The sequence below is a fragment of the Lissotriton vulgaris genome, unplaced genomic scaffold (assembly GCF_964263255.1).
Source record: "Lissotriton vulgaris unplaced genomic scaffold, aLisVul1.2 SCAFFOLD_1495, whole genome shotgun sequence".
Lineage (NCBI taxonomy): Eukaryota > Metazoa > Chordata > Amphibia > Caudata > Salamandridae > Lissotriton > Lissotriton vulgaris.
Genome location: NW_028245809.1, coordinates 81,483 through 105,385, shown reverse-complemented (window position 1 = coordinate 105,385; position 23,903 = coordinate 81,483). Strand labels below are relative to the sequence as shown.

At 51.9% G+C, this 23,903-nt stretch overlaps 1 protein-coding gene across 1 annotated transcript in view; it reads right to left on the bottom strand.

The window, feature by feature from the left end:
* The window catches only part of LOC147666286 (transcription elongation factor SPT6-like), a gene marked incomplete at its 5' end in the record, with an annotated part of 590,122 nt that overhangs the window by 495,844 nt on the left and 70,375 nt on the right, over positions 1 to 23,903 (bottom strand). The window lies entirely within an intron of this gene.

Sequence of the window (23,903 nt, the reverse complement as noted above, 5' to 3'; positions counted from 1 at the left end):
CGGCGAGACCCGGCTTCCCTGGCACCTCTGACCTCTACAGCTAAGCTGAGAACCGTAGGTGCGACGAGACCTCGAGGGACCGGCCAACATCAGAACTGCACGACTTCTATCCAGCACGACCGCCGAGGGATCCTCTGGTGAGTGCTTTGGGGTCCGAGAAGCCCCGACCCTGAGCAGCTCCAGCACTGAAGACCAGCCCCCCAGCATCCACGAGATCTGCGTGGGGTCCTTCTGCTTTTTGGCTGCTCACCGCGTTGTCTGGCTACTAGCCCGCTGGCTTGTGGCCTTCCCGACGACGACCGACGACATCATCACTGCTAGTCTGGTTGCTCCAGACTGGCCCTTGCTCCCTTCCAAAAGAGGAGCACCCCGGACCCTCCTGGTCCACTCCAGATGCCATTTTAGGTCCACCGCGTGGGCTTGAATTAGCCAAGACTTGTTGCCCAATCCTGGGTCCAGCGACGTCGACAGCATCAACCATCGTGGGACAGCTCGCACCTCCATCCTAGTCGCACTCCATCCTGGTCGCCGACAACGCCTCCTGGTCCGTGAGACTGCAGAGCCCAGCGTCGCCCACTCACCTGGTCGAGGTGACTCCATCCGGTGCCATCCTGGTGCCCATCTAATCACTGGCTAGTGATTCAGGACTTGGTCCCCTATGCTTACAGGTGTCTTCCATCTTCGATCCAGGCTTGGATCCATCGAACGATCTTCGCTGGTCGCCTGCCAGCAACTCCTTCTTTCAGGCTCCTGGTTCGTCAACGAGGATTCCCGACGTCTTTTCAGACCTATGCAGCCGCAGCCCCTGGGCTAGGTAACTTCGGCATTTCGGTGCCCCAGCATAGCCTCACTATCCAAGGGTCCAGATCCACTTTCGTTTTCAACCTACCTTATCGGGTTCGCCCGAGAACACTAACTTTGCTTTTACTAGCCTCCATAGACTTTGTCCCGCATCCCGCGTGAGAGTGCACACTGTGCACCCGAGTCCCCTAGGCCTCCTACTAGTAATCTGAAGGTTCAGTAACGTAGTCCTAGCGATTCCAAAGCCTATTAGTCCAGTACTTACCTGCTAGTAATTTCGCATTCCACTTCCATAGTATATGGTTTTCCGTGCCCTTCGGGCATTTGTGTAAATTGTGCAACTTAAAGTATTTTCGTAAGAGTTTTGTTGTGTGCTTAGTACCCTGTCCTCATAAAGAGTACAGGGCTGTTGTGATCTAAATAAATACACTGTTTATTTTCATAACACTTGTGTGGTGTCCTTTCACTTGGTGTTCAAGGGGTATATGTGATGGTATAACAGCTGGCTTAACACGCCCTCTAGAGTTTAGCCCGAAGACTGCTCTTGTCCATGCTACTAGGATAGCTGGTCTATCGGTTGACTTACAACCAATCACCATAAGGGTTGTTTGGACTGATACATAGTTATCACTAGAATAGTGAACACTGAATATCAGGCCAACTTCTCACACCGGACTTGACTGTCCAAGCAATAGTGTCTTGCAAACGGGTGCAGCGAGGCCCACATAGCTGCCTGGCAAATGTCCTATAAGGGCACTCCCCGGCTCAGGGCAGTTGTATTCGCCGTGGCTCGGGTGGAGTGAGCCCGCAGTCCAACAGGGGGCTCCTTTCTAGCCAAGGAGTAGCATGCCTGGATACACAAGATGATCCATCGGGAGATGGTCCTCTTATGTACCGCTTATGTACCGCTTTCCCCTTCTTAGCGCCCACGTAGCCAACAAAGAGTTGGTCATCCACCCGGAACTGGCGTGTGCGATCCAAGTAGAATGAGAGCGCACGTTTTGGGTCCAGACGGTGGAGCCGCTCTTCCTCTTTAGAGGGGTGTGGTGGCGGAAAGAAGGTTGGCAAAGTCATGGACTGCCCGATGTGGAAGGCTGTGATAACCTTGGGCAGAAAAGATGGCTTAGTACGCAACACAACCTTGTCCGGATGGATAGAAAGGAAAGGAGGAGTACACGAGAGGGCCTGGAGCGAACTCACTCTCCTGGCAGAGGTGATGGCAACCAGAAAAGCAGTCTTCAGTGTAAGAAGGCGGAGAGGACAGTTGTGAAGCTGCTCAAAGGGAGCGCACATCAGAAATGTAAGTACAAGATTCAAGTCCCACTTAGGCATCACAAACGGAACAGGTGGAAATGTGTGTGTGATGCCTTTTGGGAATCGATTTACAATAGGGGACTTGAACAAAGATGGTTGATCAGGCAGCCTTAAGAAGGATGAAAGGGCAGAAAGATAGCCCGTAATAGTGCCCAGAGCAGAGCCCTGCTGGGCAAGAGAAAGAAGAAAGAGAAGAACCTCAGAAAGAGGGGCAGAGAGAGGATCCACATCCTTTGCTATGCACCATGCCACAAATCTGTTCCACCTGCAGGCGTATACCGACTTTGTGGAGGGACGCCTGGCTGCCAGAATGATGTTACAGACTTCAGGAGGCAAGTCAAATGGCCTCAACTGTCGCCGCTCAATCTCCAAGCATGGAGGTGGAGACTGGACAGGTTCGGGTGGAGGACCGTCCCCTGCTGCTGCGACAGAAGATCCTCCCGAAGAGGCAGACGAACCGGGGGATCGACTGACAAATTGAGTAGCTCTGGATACCAGTACCTTCGTGCCCAGTCCGGAGCCACAAGGATGACTTGGGCCCGGTCGCGCTTGAGCTTCTTCAGCACTCTGGGCAGAAGTGGTATAGGCGGAAAGGCGTACAACAGACCGCAACTCCACTTGCGACGAAAAGCGTCTCCGAGCGAGTGACGCCTTGGAAATTCCAACACGCAGAACAGATGACATTCTCTTCTGTGGCGAATAGATCTAACCAAGGCTCTCCCCATTGCCGAAAGAGGCCTCGCGCCACGTCCGAGTTCAGACGCCATTCGTGATCCATCATAAACCGACAGCTGAGCTCGTCCGCCCTGGCGTTCAGAGGACCGGCCAAGTGTTGAGCCACCAGGGTCACGCCCTGGCGTTCCAGCCATTGCCAGAGGCGCAGAGCCTCCTGGCAAAGGGTCCACGAACCCACCCTGTCCTGTTTGTTGCAGTACCACATGGCGGTGGTGTTGTTAGTGAACACCTGCACAACGCTCCCCCGGACAGAAGGGAGGAATGCCTTCAGTGCTAGATGAATTGCCCGTAACTCCAACAAGTTGATGTGGAGCCGGGCCTCCGCCGGAGACCAGAGGCCTCTGATCTCTGCCTCTCCCATGTGGCCTCCCCAGCCCTGGAGGGACGCGTCCGTCACAACTACGTGCTCCGGTTGGGGAAGGGAGAGGGATAAGCCGCTGACCCAATCGCGGTCCGTGAGCCACCACTGCAGCTGTCTCGCAGGGCCCTCCGAGATCAGGACGTGGTCGGACAGGTTGCCCTAATGCTGGGCCCACTGAAACTTTAGGTCCCATGCAGAGCCCGCATCCGCCCCCTGGCGTGATGCACCAGTAGGATGCAGGAGGCCATCAGCCCCAGAAGCCGCAGCGTCAACCTGACCGAGATCCGGGATAACGGCTGAAAGATGGGAATCAGAGCCTGAAATCTCGGACCCGCTGTTCGGGCGGATAAACCCGAAACCGCGCCGAGTCTAGAACTGCTCCGATGAAGAGGAGCTTCTAAGAGGGGCACAGGTGTGACTTCGGCACATTGATGGAGAACCCCAGCTGGTGCAGGAGGTCTGCCGTCGTCTGGAGGTGGCTGACGACTGTCTGGGGCAAGCCCGCCTTCAACAACCAGTCGTCGAGGTAGGGGAAGACTGAAACCCCTAACCTGCGCAGATGAGCTGCGACCACCGCCATCACCTTTGTGAACACCCGTGGGGCGCTGGTAAGGCCGAAGGGGAGCTCGGTGTACTGAAAGTGCTCGTGGCCAGCCGTGAACCGCAGGTAGCGCCGGTGGGCCGGCAGGACGGGGATGTGGAAAGAAGCGTCCTGCAAGTCCAACGCTACCATCCAGTCTCCTGGGTCCAGGGTAGCTAAGACTTGAGCCAGTGTCAGCATCTTGAACTAGTGGACCACCGTTGACGTTCCGTAGGTCCAAGATAGGGCGTCAGCCCTCTTTGCCCTTCTTGGGTACCAGAAAGTAGTGGGTGTGGCAACCACACCCTACTTCTGGCCCAGGAACGCGCTCTATGGCCCCCTTGGCCAAGAGGGTCGTAACTTCCTCCTGTAGAAGTCGCAAATGATCCCCCGATACACGGTGGTTCTGCGGTGGCATGGCTGGAGGAGTCGCCTCGAAGGGGAGGGAGTAGCCCCTTCGGACGATCTGCAGCACCCACCTGTCCGACGTGACAGTGCGCCAGTGGAGGAGGTGATGGCGAACCCTGCCACCCACTGGCGTCACATGGGCCTGAAAGCACGGACTAGGAGGGTTTTGAGGCGGATGCTGCGGGAGAAGGTGTGGACTGACCTCGCCGTTGTCCCCGACCGCCACCACAGCGGTTTCCACGGCCGCCACTGTGTTGGGTATTATCCTGTGGCTGGCCACGAAAGGCGTGAAAGGCAGCCGATTGCTGGCGTGGGGCCGAGAGGCCCAAAGACTTGGCCGTAGCCCTGGAGTCCTTAAAACGCTCAAGCGAATGGTCTGCCTTGTCGCCAAAAACATGACGGCCATCAAACCGCATGTCCATCAGTGTGTTCTGGACATCGGCCGAGAAATTGGCTGACCTCAACCAGGCGTGGCGTCTGACTGCCACCGTCGTTGCCATCGCTCTACCCAGTGAGTCGGTGGTATCCAGTCCACACCGTAAAGAATATCTGGCTGCATCCCGACCTTCCACAAGGGCTTTGCTGAGTTTGGCCCGTACCTCCAACGGACACTCTGGCAGCACTTCCGCGACCGTATCCCACAGAGAGTGGGTGTAGCGGCCCAAGAGGCATGCGGTGTTGGAAGACCGCAGTCCCAGACTAAGGGAGGAGAAGATCTTTTTGCCATACTGCTCATACCTCTTGGATTCCCTGTCCGGCGAAGCCGACGGGAATGCGGTCTGGGAATTGGAGGCCTGGATGACCAGGCTCTCAGGGGTGGGGTGGGTGGACAGGAAACATGGGTCATCCGGGGCCGGGCGGTGGCGTCTGGCCACGTTCCTATCTACGGGCGAACCCGTAGCGGGCTTGGACCAAGTGCCCAAAAGAACGTCAGTTAAGGCCTCGTTAAACGGCAGCAGAGGCTCGGCTGAGCATGACTGCGGCTTAAGGACCTCGGTGAGGAGGTTAGTCCTCACGGCCGCGACGGGGAGCTCAAGGCCCAAGGCCTTGGCTGCCCTCATCAACACCACACTATAGGTTGCCCCCTCCTCCGTAGCCACGCTAGGAGGGGAGACAAAGCCAGTGTCAGGCGAAGTGTCTAAACCACTGGCTTGCCCAAGTTCACCTGCCCAGTCCTCATAAGACTGGCATTCACGTGCCAGAGGGTCCTCAGACCCCTACCAATCCTCCTCATCACCCAACACCTGGTACTCAGGGTCAGCAAAGGATGGGACCGGTTCATGGAAAGTGAACTCAACGAACGGCGTCTGAATCGGTGCCGAGCGGCGCCGTTCCGGCGCCGGAACCGGGTTGAAGGAGGCGTCGGGGACGGCGCCGCCCGAGGACGGCGCAGGGGTGACACCTGTGGGGTCGGCGACGGGGAGGTCGTTAAGTCCACCGGCGACGACCCGGAACCGGATCCAGCGGGGCCCTGCGGCGCCAGGCCCGAAGCACCTGACGGCGTCGGGGCCGAAGTCCCCGTCCCGCTAGGACCCCCCCGACGGGACTGCTGGGCCCGAAGGCGCCACGGAACCCGTCGGGGGAGAGAGTGACCTCAAGGCCATGAGGAACCGCTCGATCACCCCCGGCATCGCGTTAGGCCCAGGGACCAGAGGGTATGAGGCCGGACACGACACCTGAGACTCAGATGGAGCCGCGTGGGCGGTGCCACCTGAACCTCCCCCGGCCGTGTCGGGGGGAGTCGGAAGAGCGAGGACGTCTCTTCGACTTCTTGTGCATAGCTGACGACTTCGACCCTGAGGAGTGATGTCGACTCCCGGAGCTATGATGGCTCCGCTCCCGCGACCGGTCCCTCGACCTCCGTCCGGACCGGGACCTCTCTCGGCGCGGGGCCTACTGCCGGAGTTCGAGTCGCTTACGGGACCGCTCACGTCTAGCTTTCGAAGTAAGGGCCCGGCAGTCGAGGCAGGTCTTGTCGTCGTGGTCGACGCCGAGACAGTGGAGACACCGACGGTGAGGATCCGTGACCGACATCAGTCGGTCGCAATCTTCACAGGGCTTGAAAACAGGCATCCCTATCGGCACCGATCGGAGTCGAAGACTCGAAAAAGGATGATCAAAAGATCAAAAAAGATTTAGTCAAAAAATGACTAAGGTACCACTTTTTCCGGATCTGCGCTGCTGGCGCAGAAAAAAGAAGAACTGACGTCAGCACGAGGAGGCGGCGTCTAAGTACTCCGACGACGTCATCACGGCGCCCACGACGCCGACGACTGACGCGGAGCCGCAGACGACGCCTACCGACGCGCAAGGGTACTGCTACGCAAAAATTTCCGGATCTAGTCTGACGCCTGGGGATATTCTAAGGTAAGGAATCTATCACTAACGTATCTTTCAGATGGGGAGGTGCTGCATTAAGGATTCCAAGTCATCATAATGGGCCCGGTCGTATCTTGCCAGTAATGCTTGTGTATTGGCAATACGCCACATGTTTGCTGCCTGCGACGCAGTTCTTTTACCGGATGCGTCAAGGAGCTTAGACTCTTTATCTGGTGGGGGAGCTTAACCTGAATTTGCTCTTTTGCGTGCATTTGAGACTACAAGAGAGTCGATTAGTGCTGGGCCTTTAATGTATGCTGGATCTGGAGGGGCAGCTTTTTATTTCTTCTTTATTCGTGGGTTGATGACCAGAGTTCTAACTGAGTCTTTGAAGACTTCTGGAGCATTCTTAATAACTCCCTTAAGCATGGGTAAAATTGACGTGGACTTTTGCGCATTGTAAAAGGTATCCATTAGGAAATCTTCTTCCACAGGGTCAGTATGTAGGTAAACCTCTTCGTATTGTGCAGCCCTTTGTACTAGTTGATTAAATCCCATAGTGTCTTCTGGTGGGGAAGGCCTAGAGGGATATATGTCGTCTTGGGGGGGGACATTAGGGACGTCTGGAGTGTTATAATCATTCCAAGGGTCAGGTGAGCCCGGAGGAGTAGACTGATCTGTTGGCTCGCTATCTGCACCACCCCTTGTGTCATCAGAGCGATCATCTCGGTGGTCATCATCTGCTATGGGAGAAGGTGGGGGGGGGGGTGATGTGTTAGGGTAGGAAGAGGGAATGGTATATGTGGAGTAGGAGAGGGAGGTAGAGGAGAAGGAATTCTTAGAGGAGAGGTAGCAATGTCCTTCTTTGGATGAGAAGCAGGTGTCGGCGTGTCCAGTGGTCGTTTCTTTGAACTAAGAGTTAGTCGACCAGTCTTTGGATCTTTAACCAGAGTCTTTAGTGCAGAGTCTGGATGAAATAAGTCCTCTGCGGGTGGCAGTTCTTTTGGTTAAGAGTGTTTTTGTGGCACCGAGCTGTGAGCTTCTTTTGGCTTTGAAGCTTGTTGTTTGGTAGTGTCTTTAGCCGGGGAAGTATGTGCCTTTTTCAACTCCGATGGGCTTTTCGACTCCGAAGCGGTCTGCTTGGGTCCGAGTGTGGTTTCGGTGCGGAGGAGCTACCACAGGTTTTCAGCACTGATTGTTTCGATGCCGACGATGGTATCTTTTTCCGTGCCAGTAGATGTGCGCCGGCACCGTGGGCAGGCTGACTCGAGCCCGAGTAGCCTGAAGGCTTATTGGGCTTCTTAGCCGAGCCCGAAGGCGGGGCATTGGAAGCAGTGTCTCGGTGTGCACCCGAGCCCGAGGGCGAGGGTGTGACCGAAGCCTTTTTGGGGTGTGTAAGGAAGGGTCTTACTTACGACCCTTTGTGCTGGAGTGGTGTCCTCGACTTCGGAATCTTCTGCCTCGGAGTTGCTGTCGACACCATGTTGTTGTTCCGGGACGTCGACGCCCTCTTGGAAGATGTCGTCTGGAATCGGAGCTGATGAACGAGCCATTGTTCACCTAGCTCTTCGGTCCCGGATCGTCTTCTTGGAGCAGAAAGAGGCACAAGCGGAACAGTCTCTGGCCTCATGCTCCGGTGAGAGGCAAAGGTTACACACCTCATGTAGAACGGTGTGGGGAAACTTCGACCCATATTGAGGACACCTCTTAAATGGCGTCCTTTCCATGAGCTGGAAATTGAGGCCTAGGTAGGCACAAAAGCCTTCATCGACTTCCAGAATCGAAGACTTCGGAGTTGAAGATTATCGTCGACTGGAAAACGTGTTCGAAACCATACCGTCGAAGCTGGTGAGGATTGCGTGCCAAAGGAAATCGGTTCCAACACGGAGCGCTGGAAACACATCCGAGCCTTTCTTCCACTGCTTGGGGGCATTCGAAGTGGATAGACTCACCACCATTGCTGCTGGCTGCCCTGTCTCCCTCCCGCCGCCGCAACTCGTCATCTTGCGGCCGCAGAGCGGAGGGAGACTACAATCATCAAGATCCCTAGCGCCAGCACCGGAAGGGGGAAGTAGCGAGGCCGCGCCCGGAGGCGCTTGATACACGCTGCAGCCCCGGTGGAGCGGGTAACCTTTTTTCCACTACTTGGGGGCATTCGAAGTGGATAGACTTACCACCATTGCTGCTGGCTGCCCTGTCTCCCTCCCGCCGCCGCAACTCATCATCTTGCGGCCGCAGAGCGGAGGGAGACTACAATACCCAGGATCCCTAGCGCCAGCACCGGAAGGGGGAAGCAGCGAGGCCGCGCCCAGAGGCGCTTGATAAACGCTGAAGCCCACGCGTCACGGGAGCGTGCGGGAGCGCCCGGGGCAAAGCCCGGGCAAAGGGCGGGCCCTCTGAGGCCCTCCGAGGTCGGGTCGGGTGCATACCCATAACGACTGTATTGTTCCACCTTTCAGGTTTTGTTACCGCTTTCATTTTGCGGGGATACCGGGAGGCTGTTGGCCCCATACGACAATGTCCATTGTTTACTGGGTTCCTGTAACATTCGTCCCAACATAGATAACTTCACTTATTCCATTATGTCTACCAGAGGTAGTCGAAGTAAGACAGCTGCTGGAGGGATACCCGTGATTGAACCAATAGACAATTTTATAACAAGGACTAACGATGCGACTGACATAGCATTTCGCTCCTTGAGCGCAGGGTCTCGCAAGATCTAGCAATTGCAAAACTATCCTCCCTCGGGAGCATTACATCAGCAAGAACCCCAGTTAGCGCTAAAAATCCTCCCACAGGTTGTACACGCGAAACCAGGGTTGACCTCCACAGTATACCTAACGAGGTTAACCTATCAGCATCAAATCCCTTAATTTACTCTGATCTAGAATCAAGTAGGGAATTGGAAAAGACCCTAGAACTACATATTGATCTCACACCAGAAAAGGTAGTGGAATATAGCGAGAGACAGCGAAGAGGCAGGCAAGAGGGTGCAATCCGAAAGCAAACTAAACATGCGGCTCACTCTATCACGCCTGCTGTTGGAAAACGCATCGCAAAAAAAGGACAACCTAGGAAAGGCACAATTATGCACTTAAATGCAAATGGTACAAGCCCATCCATAGAGATAGTAAGTGGAGACTCTCAGGGGATCCCGCATACGTCTGTGGACAAAGCCCGATGCAAATATTGCAAACGACCAACTGCTTGAAAGAATGGGCGACCTCCTTAGCATCTTTCTGTCCCAGATAGAATCCAGGCTTGTCCGTATAGAAAAGCAGTTAGAGGAACTAACAGCCTACAATAAAAAAGTTTCCAGTGATGGCCTACAAATTAACGCAGGTTCCAAGACAAGTACTAGTAAACCAACGTCTTCTAAAACTAAGATTTCCCCAGCCTCAGATACTATTACAAAACCAAAACCCACTATTTCTTTATGTAAAGAAACTGTTATAAATAAATCAGTAGTAACTAGCAGCACTACTCATAACAGCGACATGAACAGTCACACCTCAAATACACAGCTAGGGAAGATGCAAACAACTTCCCAAAGAAAAGGAAAGGCATTAAACCAAACTAGCGACCCCGCTCCAAATTATCAAAGGGCCCAGCCGATCCACAATGTAGCTTATAATTCAAGGCAGATACCTCCACGCATCAGTCTGCCGCCTGAATGCGGGGCCTATGTGTTGGTTTTGGTTAATGTCCCCAAACTAAGGAACGACCAAGATGAAACTCCTTCCTCACTAAAGAACAAGACCCTACATTGGTTAATTGCTAACTGCAATTTCCCAATGGAAGGGTCTGGAGAGATTATACACACCCAGAGAGTTGGATGGATAGGCACATTGAAGAAAATGTTCGAGGGGGATTGTATAACTTAATTTTAAAAACCCCCAATGGGCTGAAAAAACTCTGGCCAGAGCTCCTTCCCCCTCTACCAAAGAATTCAATACCACCCTTTTTTTCATCAGAACTCACAATTCACTTACCCGAACGGTCCAGTACAGTGGCATCAGGGCCAAATTCACCCATATTCGACATACCATCCTTACTTGTCCACAACGCCTCAGTATGAGCATAGAGACGTCCGTTGGCGTCAAGTTGCTGCAGCACCAGGTAATTCCTACAGTATCCCCACTCACAACAGATTCAGCGCATTGTCTGGGCTGGACTATAATGATTGACTGAATCATGACTAGTCTACAGGGGAAAATGTGCATACATCAAATATAGGAGAATTCCAAATAGGAAAAAACCCAGTCCCAGAGAATAAAATTATAATACCTACTCTTGGAAAACATATTTCTACTTCTTCTTTTCAACATCTGCCGGGCGATCTGCATAAATTACCGATTGCCCCCACTAAACCTAGGCCAACCAATAACTCAATGGCTCAATCGTTCCTGCCCAGTCCTAAATCATCTACCTCCCAAGTACATTTCACATACTGGAATATAGCTGGTCTGCAAAACAGACAAATAATAACTTCCTGAATCAGATAAATCTGAGCAACATTATCTGCCTCCAGGAGACCTGGGCTACTGATCCTATACGCATAATTGGGTATAAGACTTATTTTTCTGCAGCCAAGAAATTAGCTTCTGGTAGAAGTAAGGGTGGTTTAATTACGTACATTGCAAATATTCTACATTGTGAGGATATCTTTCCCCTGAAGCTAGAAGAGAATTATCAGCTAATAGTTCTACAGAGAACTGGACAAGAGATTTATGTAATAGTAAATTTCTATAACAATCTGAACGTAAGTGACTTAATCAACCTTTTGTCGGAGATCTCTTCAATACTGCAAGATCTTCGAGCGAAGTATATAAAGAAGTCATGCACATTATTATGGGGTGGTGATTTCAACCTTCATCTATGTAGAAACAACAACGCCGATAACTGTGGGATTAAAGAGGACGATGGTAATAGCATAACACATTTTTCCCATTCGATTGAGGGTGAAAAAATGAATGAGCTATGATGGAATTGGAATTGGGTTTTGCTAACGAGATAAAGACCCTCCCAGTAGCCTTTGTTCCAACATTCAACGGCAGAGGACTAGCAAGCCTGATAGACTATGTCCTGATATCATTATGTAAGGGGCCAAACATCGAAGTCTTCGAAGTAAGAAAAAACCCACTGAGCGATCATTTCCCAAACACCATTGCATTAAATGAATCAAAAGCTTATAAAGATCCCGAAATAATGAACATTCTAGACCAGCAAGAGCTGGAACTAGGATCTTTAAATGGATACACATTAAAATGGGGAAAAATCGACCAGGGAGTAACTACTGCAAAAATAGTCAGGCAAAGCCAAACAGATCTAATAAACTGTCTTGACCCCGGGACAAAATCCAAACAGGTCCTGGCTAGTTTCAATACCATTTCTCAAAACATAAAGAAAGAACTCACCAGAACACAGAAGCGAAAAAGTCAGGGAAAAAAGGGCTGGTTCAGCCCGGCTTGCACCAAAGCGTATTCGCGGCTAAAGGAGGCCCTAACAAGGGGAGAGAGATATAGAGGGGAGGTCGTTAGACTAAGAAAAGAATATGTGCAAGCCTTAAAAACAAGAAAGAAGGAGCTAAAAGCTGACCTATGGGACCAACTAAGTAAAAGCTCAGAATTAAAAGACAGCGCAGCCTTCTGGCAAATAGTCAGATCTCCTTTTTTAATAGATAGAGAAGATTTACCATCCATAGACGTTGCGATCAGTGACAGAGATTAGGTGAACTATTTCTCCAAAGTTTTTAGCAATGATAACGTACGGGTATGGATTATCTAGATCCCCTGACCCAGGTTAACTACCCAATAGCATTGCAATTTACACATGACTAGGTAGTAAAAGCAATAAAATCCTCAAAATCAGGTAAAGCTCCAGGTCCAGACGGGGTTCCAGTGGATATTTTTAAATATGACGTAGATCTCTGGTCCCCGCTATTGACAAACGTCCTAAACGCTACTATAGACGAGGGTTTAATAGAATCTTGGTCAACCTCAATGTTGGTCCATATAGTTAAAAAAGGGGACCGAAACAGCCCATCTTGCTACCGGCCTATTTCGCTCCTGGATTCGCTCGGGAAGATGGCAGGTCGGATTCTTCTCGACCGACTCCAGGAGTGGACAACTAGTCAGAACATTATTTCTGTAATACAATATGGGTTTCGAGAGGGGCTAGGCACAGTAGACCAAGCATTAAACCTGTCTCTGCTGGCAGGAAAATACATGGAGGCCAAGGGGAGTGCGCTGAACATGGTGTTTGTTGATTTATCCGCAGCCTTCGACTGTGTCGTACACTCAAAGCTGTGGAAAATCATTTTAAAAATGGGTGTAGACCCCCCCAGTTGTGGATTTCCTATGGGAATTATACACAGGAACAACGGGAAGAGTAAGATTTGGGACTAAGGGGCAACTTACGGAAAGTTTCAGGGTGGAGAAGGGGGTCAGACAGGGATGTGTGCTGGCCCCCTTCGTATTCACTCTATACACAAATGGGCTAGAGATTGCTATGCTCGAGGGAAGCCAAGATCTCCCTACAATCGGTCGTCGGCAGATACCAGCTCTGTTATATGCCGACGACGCGGTTATCCTAGCAAGAACTCCTGTTGAGTTGCAGCGAGCACTAGACAGATACTGCGCCTTTATGTCAAGTTTAAACCTTAGCCTAAATGTAAAAAAAACATACACAATGCACGTGGGGAAAAAACTGCAAAGATCAAAAGCATTCATGTGAATGGGGAAGCACTAGACAGGACTGCAACATATCCATATCTGGGAATTGTAATCGACGAAAAATTCAAGTGGAAAGCAGCAATCAATGCAAGAAAGCTGGCTTTTTTAAGGGCAACTTCAGCACTAAAATCGTTCGCACAAAAATTGGGCAAGAGACCTCCATTAGAATTATTGAAAATATACAATGCAAAATGTGTCAGCACTGCCACGTACGGGGCAGGGCTATGGGGTCTCGCAAATATAGATGAACTGCAAAAAATTGAAAATTCCTTCATAAGATATTTACTTGCTGTACCAAAGAGCTCCTCCACATATGGGTGTCACCTAGAGCTGGGGATAGACTACATATCAGATACCATAAAAACTAAACCAGTAATGTTGTGGCGTCGTATTTGGGTAACTGAACAATGTCACTTAACAAGATCAATTGTGCAAGATATTAAGACACTCGACCACTGTGGGAAGATAAAATGGCTGGCATATGTTAAGGCTCTATTAACAGGCCTAGGCTATGAAATTTTTTTGATGAACCATTAACAATAGCAGAGATGTCAAAGGCAGATCTGAAGACAGCATGCCTGGCACACGTGGGGCAGGTGTGCCTGCTAAAAGAGCTAGGGAAACCTTCTTTGCAACAGGGTCTATTAGTTCAGACTGCTTTTTCTATTGAACCTTACTTGTTTTACAGATTAAGTAAGTTTGAAAAATTGTTGTTGACACATTTCAGACTCAATATGTTTCATCTAATGGTATCTTTTCCCTCTCAAAACGATTGGACATTAAAATCGTTCCCATGCCTTGTGATTCTGTTTCAGCACAATCCACCATACATGTAACTCTTTTTTGCAAGTTTTACACTATACCACGAAGGCGGTGGATACTGCCCATATTGAGAAACTGGGGGTTGCGCCAATGCCGTCCAGCATATTTGGCGCTTCAGTATCTTGAAGATGAAATAGTAGCAAAAGCGATGGCGTGTTTCCTTAAATTTTGTATCCGTCATCGCTTGAATCTTTGACAAGAACAATCATCTCTTTTACACATCAGAGGGCTGATGAAACCATTGTTAAAACTGTACGTCATGCCATGGCCATACTTTTTATGAACTGTGATTTATATGTAAACTGTGTTTTATTGTACAGCAAAAACGAATATCTAATTTTAATTGATTTTTAACTGAGAAAGTGTATAAACAATGTATTTTATGAACTTTTATGGTATTTCTATAATTATGAAAACCGAATAAAGTTGGTTTTGATTTGATTGACATCCGAGCCTGGTGGCAGAAATAAACAAACTGGGGATGGAGCCGATCCCCATGCGCAGTATGATACAAAGGAGGAGTCACCTATCCTGTGACTTCCAAAGACTTTCTAGAACAAAAATAAACTGCAAACATCTGGGCCCAACACTAGGTGGCCATCTATGCACAGTGTGTAATCTGCAGCTCATATGCCTCGAACAGTGAGTTATCGGCTTTCAGGTGAGTACTCGACTGGTGAAGGAAAGGTTCTGGGCATAGACTCAGGGGTCTCCCAGGGTTGGAAAGGGACAGTAGTTACACCCTCAGCGACACAGGGGCAGCCGGGTGCAGAGAGAGTAGGCCCAATGCAATCCAATGGAGGGTTGGGGCCCTGTGGTTGGTGGCTGAAAGCAAGCAGGCCACGCGGCTGTGGGAGCTGAGCTCCTGGTCACTTACTCAGGGGGCAAGAGGGGAAGTAGAGTAGGGTAGTAGTTGCACTTCCAGCGGGACTCGGGCGGCTGGGTCATGGGTGCTTTTGAGGCGCTCGATGTGATCCAATGGGAAAAGTGAACAAAGGCTGAAGGCTCGGGGACGGAGATTCTTCAGGTAGAACCACCACTTCGAGAGGTAAGTTGGGATCTTGGAGAAGCGGTAGGTACCCCCAAAGGAAGGCACAGGGGACTGTGGGGCACCGGGTGCAGGGGTGTCTTTTGGTGTCGGGAAAGCTTACCCTCAGCTAGTTGCAGTTGGACGGGTCCTTGGTTCTGGAGCTGCAGGTGTCGTCTGGGTCCTCGAGGAGAGTCTTTGGGCACTCAGGCACAGGCCAGGCTGGGCGGGTGCAGAGTAGGCTGGATTCGCGGTTCTTGGTTGGCACCAGGGGTATTGCTATTTGAGCAGAACCACTGCTCGTGGGAGTCCCGGTCTTGTGGAAGGTTCTAGACAGGCAGGTCCTCCGGGGATTTCAAGGTTGCTGTCCGCTAGAGATGCCGGAGTTTCACAGGAGCAGGTTTAAGGATCAACAGGTCGTGAGGTTCTGGGGCCAAGTCAGGGGGCGTCGTCCTTTTGTTAGCAGCTGCACGGTAGATCTTGTTTCTTGGTCTTCTTCTTGTTGCAATCGGGATCTGGGGAAGGAAGGTTCAGGGTGCCCCTATATACTAAATTTAGGGGCATTACAGATAGGGCAAGGGCAGGGACCAATAGGTCCCTGTCCGTGGGTGGGTACACCACCTAGTCTGCTCCTCTCCTGTGGGAGGGGGGCAGGAGCCTACCTGTGATTGGGCAGGGCTCCCCATCTTCAAGATGGCCAAGCCTGGGGTCGTGCTTCACCTTGCCTCTCCCACCTGAGGGGTAGGGTTGGCACAGGCTGGCAAACCCCCTTCCTGACATAGGGTTTCCCGCCAGTCTTCCCGCCAGAATGGGGTCAGAACTGGTGGGGCCAGTTAGAAAGTACAGCGAGTGGTCAGGAGAAGCTCTCAAAGGCGGCATCCCTTTGAAGCTTCCCCTTGCCCATCTTGGGGAAGGAGACCTAGCACCTCGCCCAGGATGTGCATTGTTGCAGGCCCAGGAGAGCGGGGCCTCTCCACCCAGGGGTCCAGCAACAGGTCTGTTGTGTGGCAGCCTGGGCAGTGTCTCTGCCTCTGCCTTGAGTGGTTCGCTCCCCTGTGTCTCTGCCGAGACTCGGTATCGTACATGCTGCTTTGATTATAAGTGTGCCATTGTTTACTCTTGTTTGCCTGATATTTAAATAGCGCTTGCCTGCCTGTACCATCTCCGCTCCGCATTTTGATTTTAGCGCGATATACCCCCGGCGCCCTGCTCTGGTGTGCTGCTTTGATTATAAGTGTGCCATTGTTTACTCTTGTTTGCCTGATATTTAAATAGCGCTTGCCTGCCTGTACCATCTCCGCTCCGCAATTCGATTTTAGCGCGATATACCCCCGGCGCCCTGCTCTGCTCCCCCCTCCATTTTGTCCCTGTTGTTGTTGTTGTGCTTGCTGAGCCCGCCCCGCCTCCCAGCTGAACAGCCCTCCCACTACCTATTTACGGCGCCCCTGGTCCTCGCAGCGCTGTGACCCCTCTCTGCCTCTGCCTTGAGTGGTTCGCTCCCCTGTGTCTCTGCCGAGACTCGGTATCGTACATGCTGCTTTGATTATAAGTGTGCCATTGTTTACTCTTGTTTGCCTGATATTTAAATAGCGCTTGCCTGCCTGTACCATCTCCGCTCCGCATTTTGATTTTAGCGCGATATACCCTCGGCGCCCTGCTCTGGTGTGCTGCTTTGATTATAAGTGTGCCATTGTTTACTCTTGTTTGCCTGATATTTAAATAGCGCTTGCCTGCCTGTACCATCTCCGCTCCGCAATTCGATTTTAGCGCGATATACCCCCGGCGCCCTGCTCTGCTCCCCCCTCCATTTTGTCCCTGTTGTTGTTGTTGTGCTTGCTGAGCCCGCCCCGCCTCCCAGCTGAACAGCCCTCCCACTACCTATTTACGGCGCCCCTGGTCCTCGCAGCGCTGTGACCCCTCTCTGCCTCTGCCTTGAGTGGTTCGCTCCCCTGTGTCTCTGCCGAGACTCGGTATCGTACATGCTGCTTTGATTATAAGTGTGCCATTGTTTACTCTTGTTTGCCTGATATTTAAATAGCGCTTGCCTGCCTGTACCATCTCCGCTCCGCATTTTGATTTTAGCGCGATATACCCTCGGCGCCCTGCTCTGGTGTGCTGCTTTGATTATAAGTGTGCCATTGTTTACTCTTGTTTGCCTGATATTTAAATAGCGCTTGCCTGCCTGTACCATCTCCGCTCCGCAATTCGATTTTAGCGCGATATACCCCCGGCGCCCTGCTCTGCTCCCCCCTCCATTTTGTCCCTGTTGTTGTTGTTGTGCTTGCTGAGCCCGCCCCGCCTCCCAGCTGAACAGCCCTCGCCCCTCCCCCTCCATTATCCATATATGACAGTAGTTCCCGCGCGCAGCGTTCACGCGCAGCGACCGCGCCCAATCCGCGCCGAAGGTGCGCCAAAGGTAAGCCCGTCTACGCCCGTCCGCGCCTGGACCGCGCCCAGCGCCATACCCCCTGCCCCTCGCGCTGTCCAGCCCCCCCGCACTACCTACGATGCCGCCACCCTCCTAGCCCTTAACCCTGGTCGCGCCCCCAACTGCGTCCAAGCCGCTCCTGGATGCACCCATGGACCGTTCTCCTGCTTCTCGTGCAAATTTAGCGGCACCGACAACATCTCCGCTACGACCACACCACAGAATCCAGACCCCAACCACCTACAATGCATCCTTCTCAACACCCGCTCGGTCCACAGGCACGCCATTGACCTCTGGATCCTCCTAGACACCATCTCTCCTGACGTCGCCTTCCTAACGGAAACATGGATGAACGCTTCCTCCGCCCCTGACATCGCCATCGCTATCCCTGATGACTATAAGATCACACGCAAGGACCGCACCGACCATACAGGAGGAGGAATCGCTATCGTCCATAAGAAATCCATCCGCATCTCTACCAGCTCCGACGCCAACCTCGCTAACTCCGAACACCTTCACTTCCAGATCCACATCGACCCCAAGACAACTCTCAGAGGCACCCTCCTCTACAGACCACCAGGACCCCGCGCTAAATTCAGTGAAGACATCACGGACTTCATCACCCCACACGCGCTCCCCTCCAAAGACTACATCCTTCTGGGAGACCTCAACTTCCACCTTGAAAAGATCAACGACCGCAACACCACCACCCTCTTAGACAACCTCGCCAACCTCGGACTTAAACAACTGGTCACTTCCCCCACCCACATCGCAGGTCACACACTCGACCCCATCTTCACCTCCAGCAACCATGTCTCCTTCAGCCACACTACGGATCTCATCTGGACTGACCACAGCTGCGTTCACTTCACCTACAACAAGCCGAAACCCATCATCCACCCCCAACCAACTCTACAAAGAAACTGGAACAAAATCACCACGGATCAGATCTCCACATCGCTCCTTCGAACCTCCCCAGCCCTCTCTTCTAACGCCAACGAAGCCGCCTCCAACCTCACCCTTTGGTTATCCAACACCGCCGACACCTTAGCACCACTGAAAAAACGTCAACACAAACTTGGCAACAAGAAGGCCTCATGGTTCAACGATGATCTCAAGAAGTCCAAGAAACTGTGCCGCTCCCTTGAAAAGGCCTGGAAAAAAGACCCATCCACCAGCAACAAGGACGCCTTCAAAAGCGCCACCCGTACTCACCACCAACTGATCCGAAAAGCTAAGAAAACAGCATTCAAGGATCGACTTGACAACAACGCCCACAACAGCAAGGAACTTTTCAACATCGTCAAGGAATTTTCCAACCCCTCGGCCAACTCCAACGACATCACCCCCTCTCAAACCCTCTGCGACTCCCTAGCCTCTTTTTTCCACAACAAGATTGCTGACATCCACAACAGCTTTGACAACCAACCCGGAAGCCAACCCACCCTACCATCTGCTGACCATCTTCCCCCCGTAAACACCCTTAACGCCTGGAACCCAATCTCCACTGAGGACACCATCCGCCTGATGAATTCCATCCACTCTGGATCCCCCACAGACCCATGCCCTCACCACATCTTCAACAAAGCAGACTCCATCATAGCTCCGCACCTCCGAGACGTCACCAACTGCTCCTTCAACTCCGCGACCTTCCCAGAAATCTGGAAACACGCTGAACTCACCGCCCTTCTGAAAAAACCAACAGCGGACCCCACCGATCTCAAAAACTACCGCCCCATCTCGCTTCTTCCATTCCCGGCCAAAGTCATCGAGAAAGCCGTCAACAACCAGCTCGCCGCCTTCCTCGAAGCCAACAAATCACTCGACCCCTCACAATCTGGCTTCCGAGCCAAACACAGCACTGAGACCGCCCTCATCGCAGCAACAGACGACATTCGAACTCTACTGGACAATGGAGACACAGTCGCCCTCATCCTCCTCGACCTCTCTGCAGCCTTCGACACAGTCTGCCACAGCACCCTTTTACAACGCCTCAGAAACATCGGAATCCAAGGAAAAGCACTGGAATGGATCACCTCGTTCCTCACCGGAAGAACCCAGAGAGTCCGCCTCCCACCATTCAAGTCCGAGGCCTCTGAAATCATCTGCGGCGTACCTCAAGGATCCTCACTCAGTCCCACCCTCTTCAACGTATACATGAGCCCCCTCGCGGCCATCGCACGCCAACACAACCTCAACATCATCTCTTACGCGGACGACACTCAACTGATCCTTTCTCTCACCAAGGACCCCAACACCGCCAAAACTAACCTACACGAAGGAATGAAAGAAGTCGCCGAATGGATGAAACAAAGCCGTCTGAAACTGAATTCAGACAAAACAGAAGTCCTCATCTTAGGTACATCCCCCTCTGCATGGGACGACTCCTGGTGGCCGGAAGCCCTCGGAAAAGCACCCATCCCGACAGACCACGCACGGAACCTTGGCGTCATCCTGGATTCTTCACTCTCCATGAACAGACAAGTCAACGCCGTATCCTCTTCCTGCTTTAACATTCTTCGCATGCTCAGAAAAACATTTCGCTGGATCCCCTCCGAAACAAGGAAAACAGTCACCCACGCTCTAGTCACGAGCCGACTGGACTACGGAAACACCCTCTACGCAGGCACCACCGCTAAACTCCAGAAGAAACTACAACGAATCCAAAACGCCTCAGCCAGGCTCATACTAGACATCCCACGCAACGAACACATCTCTGGTCACCTTAAAGACCTCCACTGGCTACCCGTCAATAAGAGGATCACTTTCCGACTGCTTACCCACGCACACAAATCTCTCTACGACATCGGACCAGATTGCCTCAACTCTCGACTGTCCTTCTACACCCCCTCCCGCCAACTTCGCTCTTCCAACCAAGCCTTCGCCACTGTACCTCGCATCAACAAGACCACCATGGGAGGCAGATCCTTTTCATACCTGGCTGCCAAAACATGGAACTCACTCCCCGCTTACCTTCGCCTCACCCAGAATCACCTAGCGTTCAGAAAGCAGCTTAAAACGTGGATATTTGACAAATAATCCTCCTCCCCTTCCTAAGCGCCTTGAAACCCTCTGGGTATGTAGTGCGCTATACAAATTTTATGACTTGACTTGACTTGAAGTGGATTGTAGGTTAGGTTACAGGAGGGCATCTCTAAGATGCCCTCTGGTGCATTTTACATTAAATCCCACACTGGCATCAGGTCGGGTTTAATGTGCTGAGAAGTTTGATTTCAAACCTGTCAGTCTTCAGTGTAGCCATTATGGTGCTGTGGAGTTCGTAATGACACCCTCCCAGCACCATATACTCTTAATGGTATCACTGCACAGTGCCCAGGAATGGCCCTGGGTACTGTAGGGGCACAGGGCTCATGCACCTCTGCCCACACTACTGGCATAGGGCACCCAGCTAGAGGGGTGGCTGATGTATGCCAGGGCAGTGGGTTTTGTGGGCATGGCCCAAAGGTATGTGTGCCATGTCGAATCGTTGGTTATTTCTGTACTTAGACGCTCAGCCAGCAACGGCAGTGAGTGGGTGTCAGGGTACAGGGCCCCTAAGGGTGGCACAATAAGTGCTGCAGCCCTTCGGGGTTTTCTCTGGTCACCATGCCCTGGGTACCTAGGGTACCATTTACAAGGGGCTGACAGGTGGCTTGAGATGCCAATTGGATTTTAGTTTCAACACAGTTTTAGGGAAGGACTACAGGCCCTGGGCACCTGGTTGGCAGGAACCCAGAGCACACTCAGTCAAATGACATCAGCAGTTCAGCATAAAGTGGGGGCATAATAATGCAAGAAAGATGGCACTTTCGCACAGTGGGTACACCCCCTAGTATGCCACCCTCCAGTGGGAGGGGGCATGAGCCTGTCCCTGGTTGGCTGAGTGCCCACATCTGCAAGATGGTGTGGACTGAGAGTTGTGCTTCCCCTTACCTCCTCCACCAGAGGGGTGGGGTTGGCAGAGGTGGGCACACCTCTCTTCCTCACTTGATTTTCTCGCCGGTTCTCCCGCCCAAAGTGAGGGTCAGAACCAGTGGGGACCAGTTGCGGCAAGCCACAAATGGCCTGGGGAAGCTCACAAATGCGGCAAGCCTTTGAAGCTTCCCCTTCGCGAACACTCCCCATCCTTGGTGAGGAGGCTCGGCACCTCGTCCCAGGATTTGCATGGTTTCAGGCCCCAGAGAGCAGCAGGCAGTCGACCCAGGGGTCCAGAAACATGTCTGGTGGTGGCAGCTGAAAGCAGCCACTCAGACTCTACACTAGTGGTTGGTTAGTTTTCAGGGGCCATCTCTAAGATGCCTTCTGTGTGCATTTTTCATTAAATCCCACACTGGCATCAGTGTGAGTTTAAGCTGCTGAGAAGTTTGATACCAAACGTCTCAGTTTTCAGTGAAGCCATTATGGTGCTGTGGAGTTCGTAATGACTAACTCCCAGCACCATATACTCCTAATGGCAGAACTGCTCTTACAATGCCAAGGAATGGCTCTGGGTACTGTAGGGGCACAGAGTTCATGCACTTGTGACCACACCACTGGTATAGTGCACCCAGCTAGAAGGTGGGTTGGGGGGGGGGGACGGATCTATGCCAGGGCAGTGGGTTGTAGGCATGGCACACAGAGATGTGTGCCATTTTGTTGACTCTTCACTTTGTTCTGCACCGAAATACGCAGCCTGCAAAGGCAGGGTGTGTGTGTAAAGGTATAGGGCCCCTAAGGGTGGCATAATACGTGCTGCAGCCCTTAAGAGATCTATCCTGGTCACAGAGCCCTGGGTACTGAGGTACCATTCACCAGGGGCTGACCTGTGGCCAGAGATAACAAATGGGTTAGTTTTGGGGTAAGAACACAGGTCCTGGGAACCTGATTGGCAGGGACCCAGGGCACATCAAGTGAAAGTGCATCAGTAGTCTAGCAAAAAGTGGGGGGATTACTGCAACAGAAATCCACTTTTCTACAGAGGGCATCAGGGTGGAGAGACTCTGCTCTCTGGGACCAGAAACAATACACATCCTGGACAGAGGTGTAATAGCTTCTCCACCCCCCTCCCACCCCCCCGCCCCCCCACGAGCAAAATAGCAGGTGTAACCTGAGGTTTGGTGCCCATTGGCCTGACCTACAACTCCCCTTAAAAAAACAATTACATATTTCTGTGGCTCCGCCAGACCTGTAAACTAGTTACCTGCGACCTAAGAGGGATGAAGAAGATGCCATGCAGCGAAGCCTGAAGACGACTAACTTAGCCCCAGCCCTACCGGCCTGTCTCCAGCTTCCACGACCCTGCAAGAAGAAAATGCCAGCGACTGCCAGAAACCCCAGGAAGACTGCCTGAACTTTGAAAAAGACGGGAATTCCACAGGACAGAGGTTCTGTTCCCAAGAATCCAACACAAAGAACTCTGGTGCCCTGTGGATCCAAGAATTCTGCTCACTCTGCACCAGACGCCCATGGCCAGGTGGCCCACCGACCCAAAACAGGTTTCCCAGTAATCCTGGCCTCAAGTCCAGCGTTGGTAGACCCCCTCCTGGACTCCATGAAAATGCCTGCAGCCCGAATCAAGAGGCTCCCCTCGACTGCGACCGGCTCCAGAAAGAAGACTCCAATGTCTAAAGGCACCTCTGCACCAAGGCCCCTGCGCATTGGTGAGCTGAATTGACGGTGCCCCTGTGACCCTCAACATCTGGACTTACCTCTGCTGTCATTGGCAATCCTTCCGCAACCTCCAGTAGGACGCCCTAAGACGGTTTGTTTAAAGCAGAATGGTCATTGAAAAGCATTAGGCACATGACGCTTAATTTACACCCGGCCGCCCATGTGCCGCTTGTGGTGTAGTTTTGGTAATCACCAGACTCTTGCCCCTTGATGACCTTTGGTCCCTTAGGCTGGAACTGTAAGTTTAATACTTACCCAAATAAACACATTATTATTTTCCTCCATAGGATAACACTGAACTGTTCAGAAATTGCATTAAGTGTCGACCTTTGAAAGTGAAAAGTATTTTTGTCAAAAACAAACTAACCTTATTGCAAAGATCTTGGTCTTAAATGAAAATACAAACAAAGCGTATTTTTCCAAGACTGGTGTGGATCTCCTTTTTGAGTCGTCTGTCCATTATTTGTCTATGTTTTGCAATAAATGTCTTACACTCCTTTGTGTTAAACCTACGGCTGCTCGCTCACACTACCAATAATAGAGCAGTTTGGGTTCTACATAGAGCCCTGTACACTTTTGGGGAACCTCTGAACTCTGTGCACGGTATAACCTCCTAGTGGCATACCATATACAGAGCCAGCTTCCTACAAGTGACCAAGGCTGTCATCTTAAGACCTGCTGGGCGCTGGTGAAAATAAGCTCCCCAGCTACATGACAGCGTCACT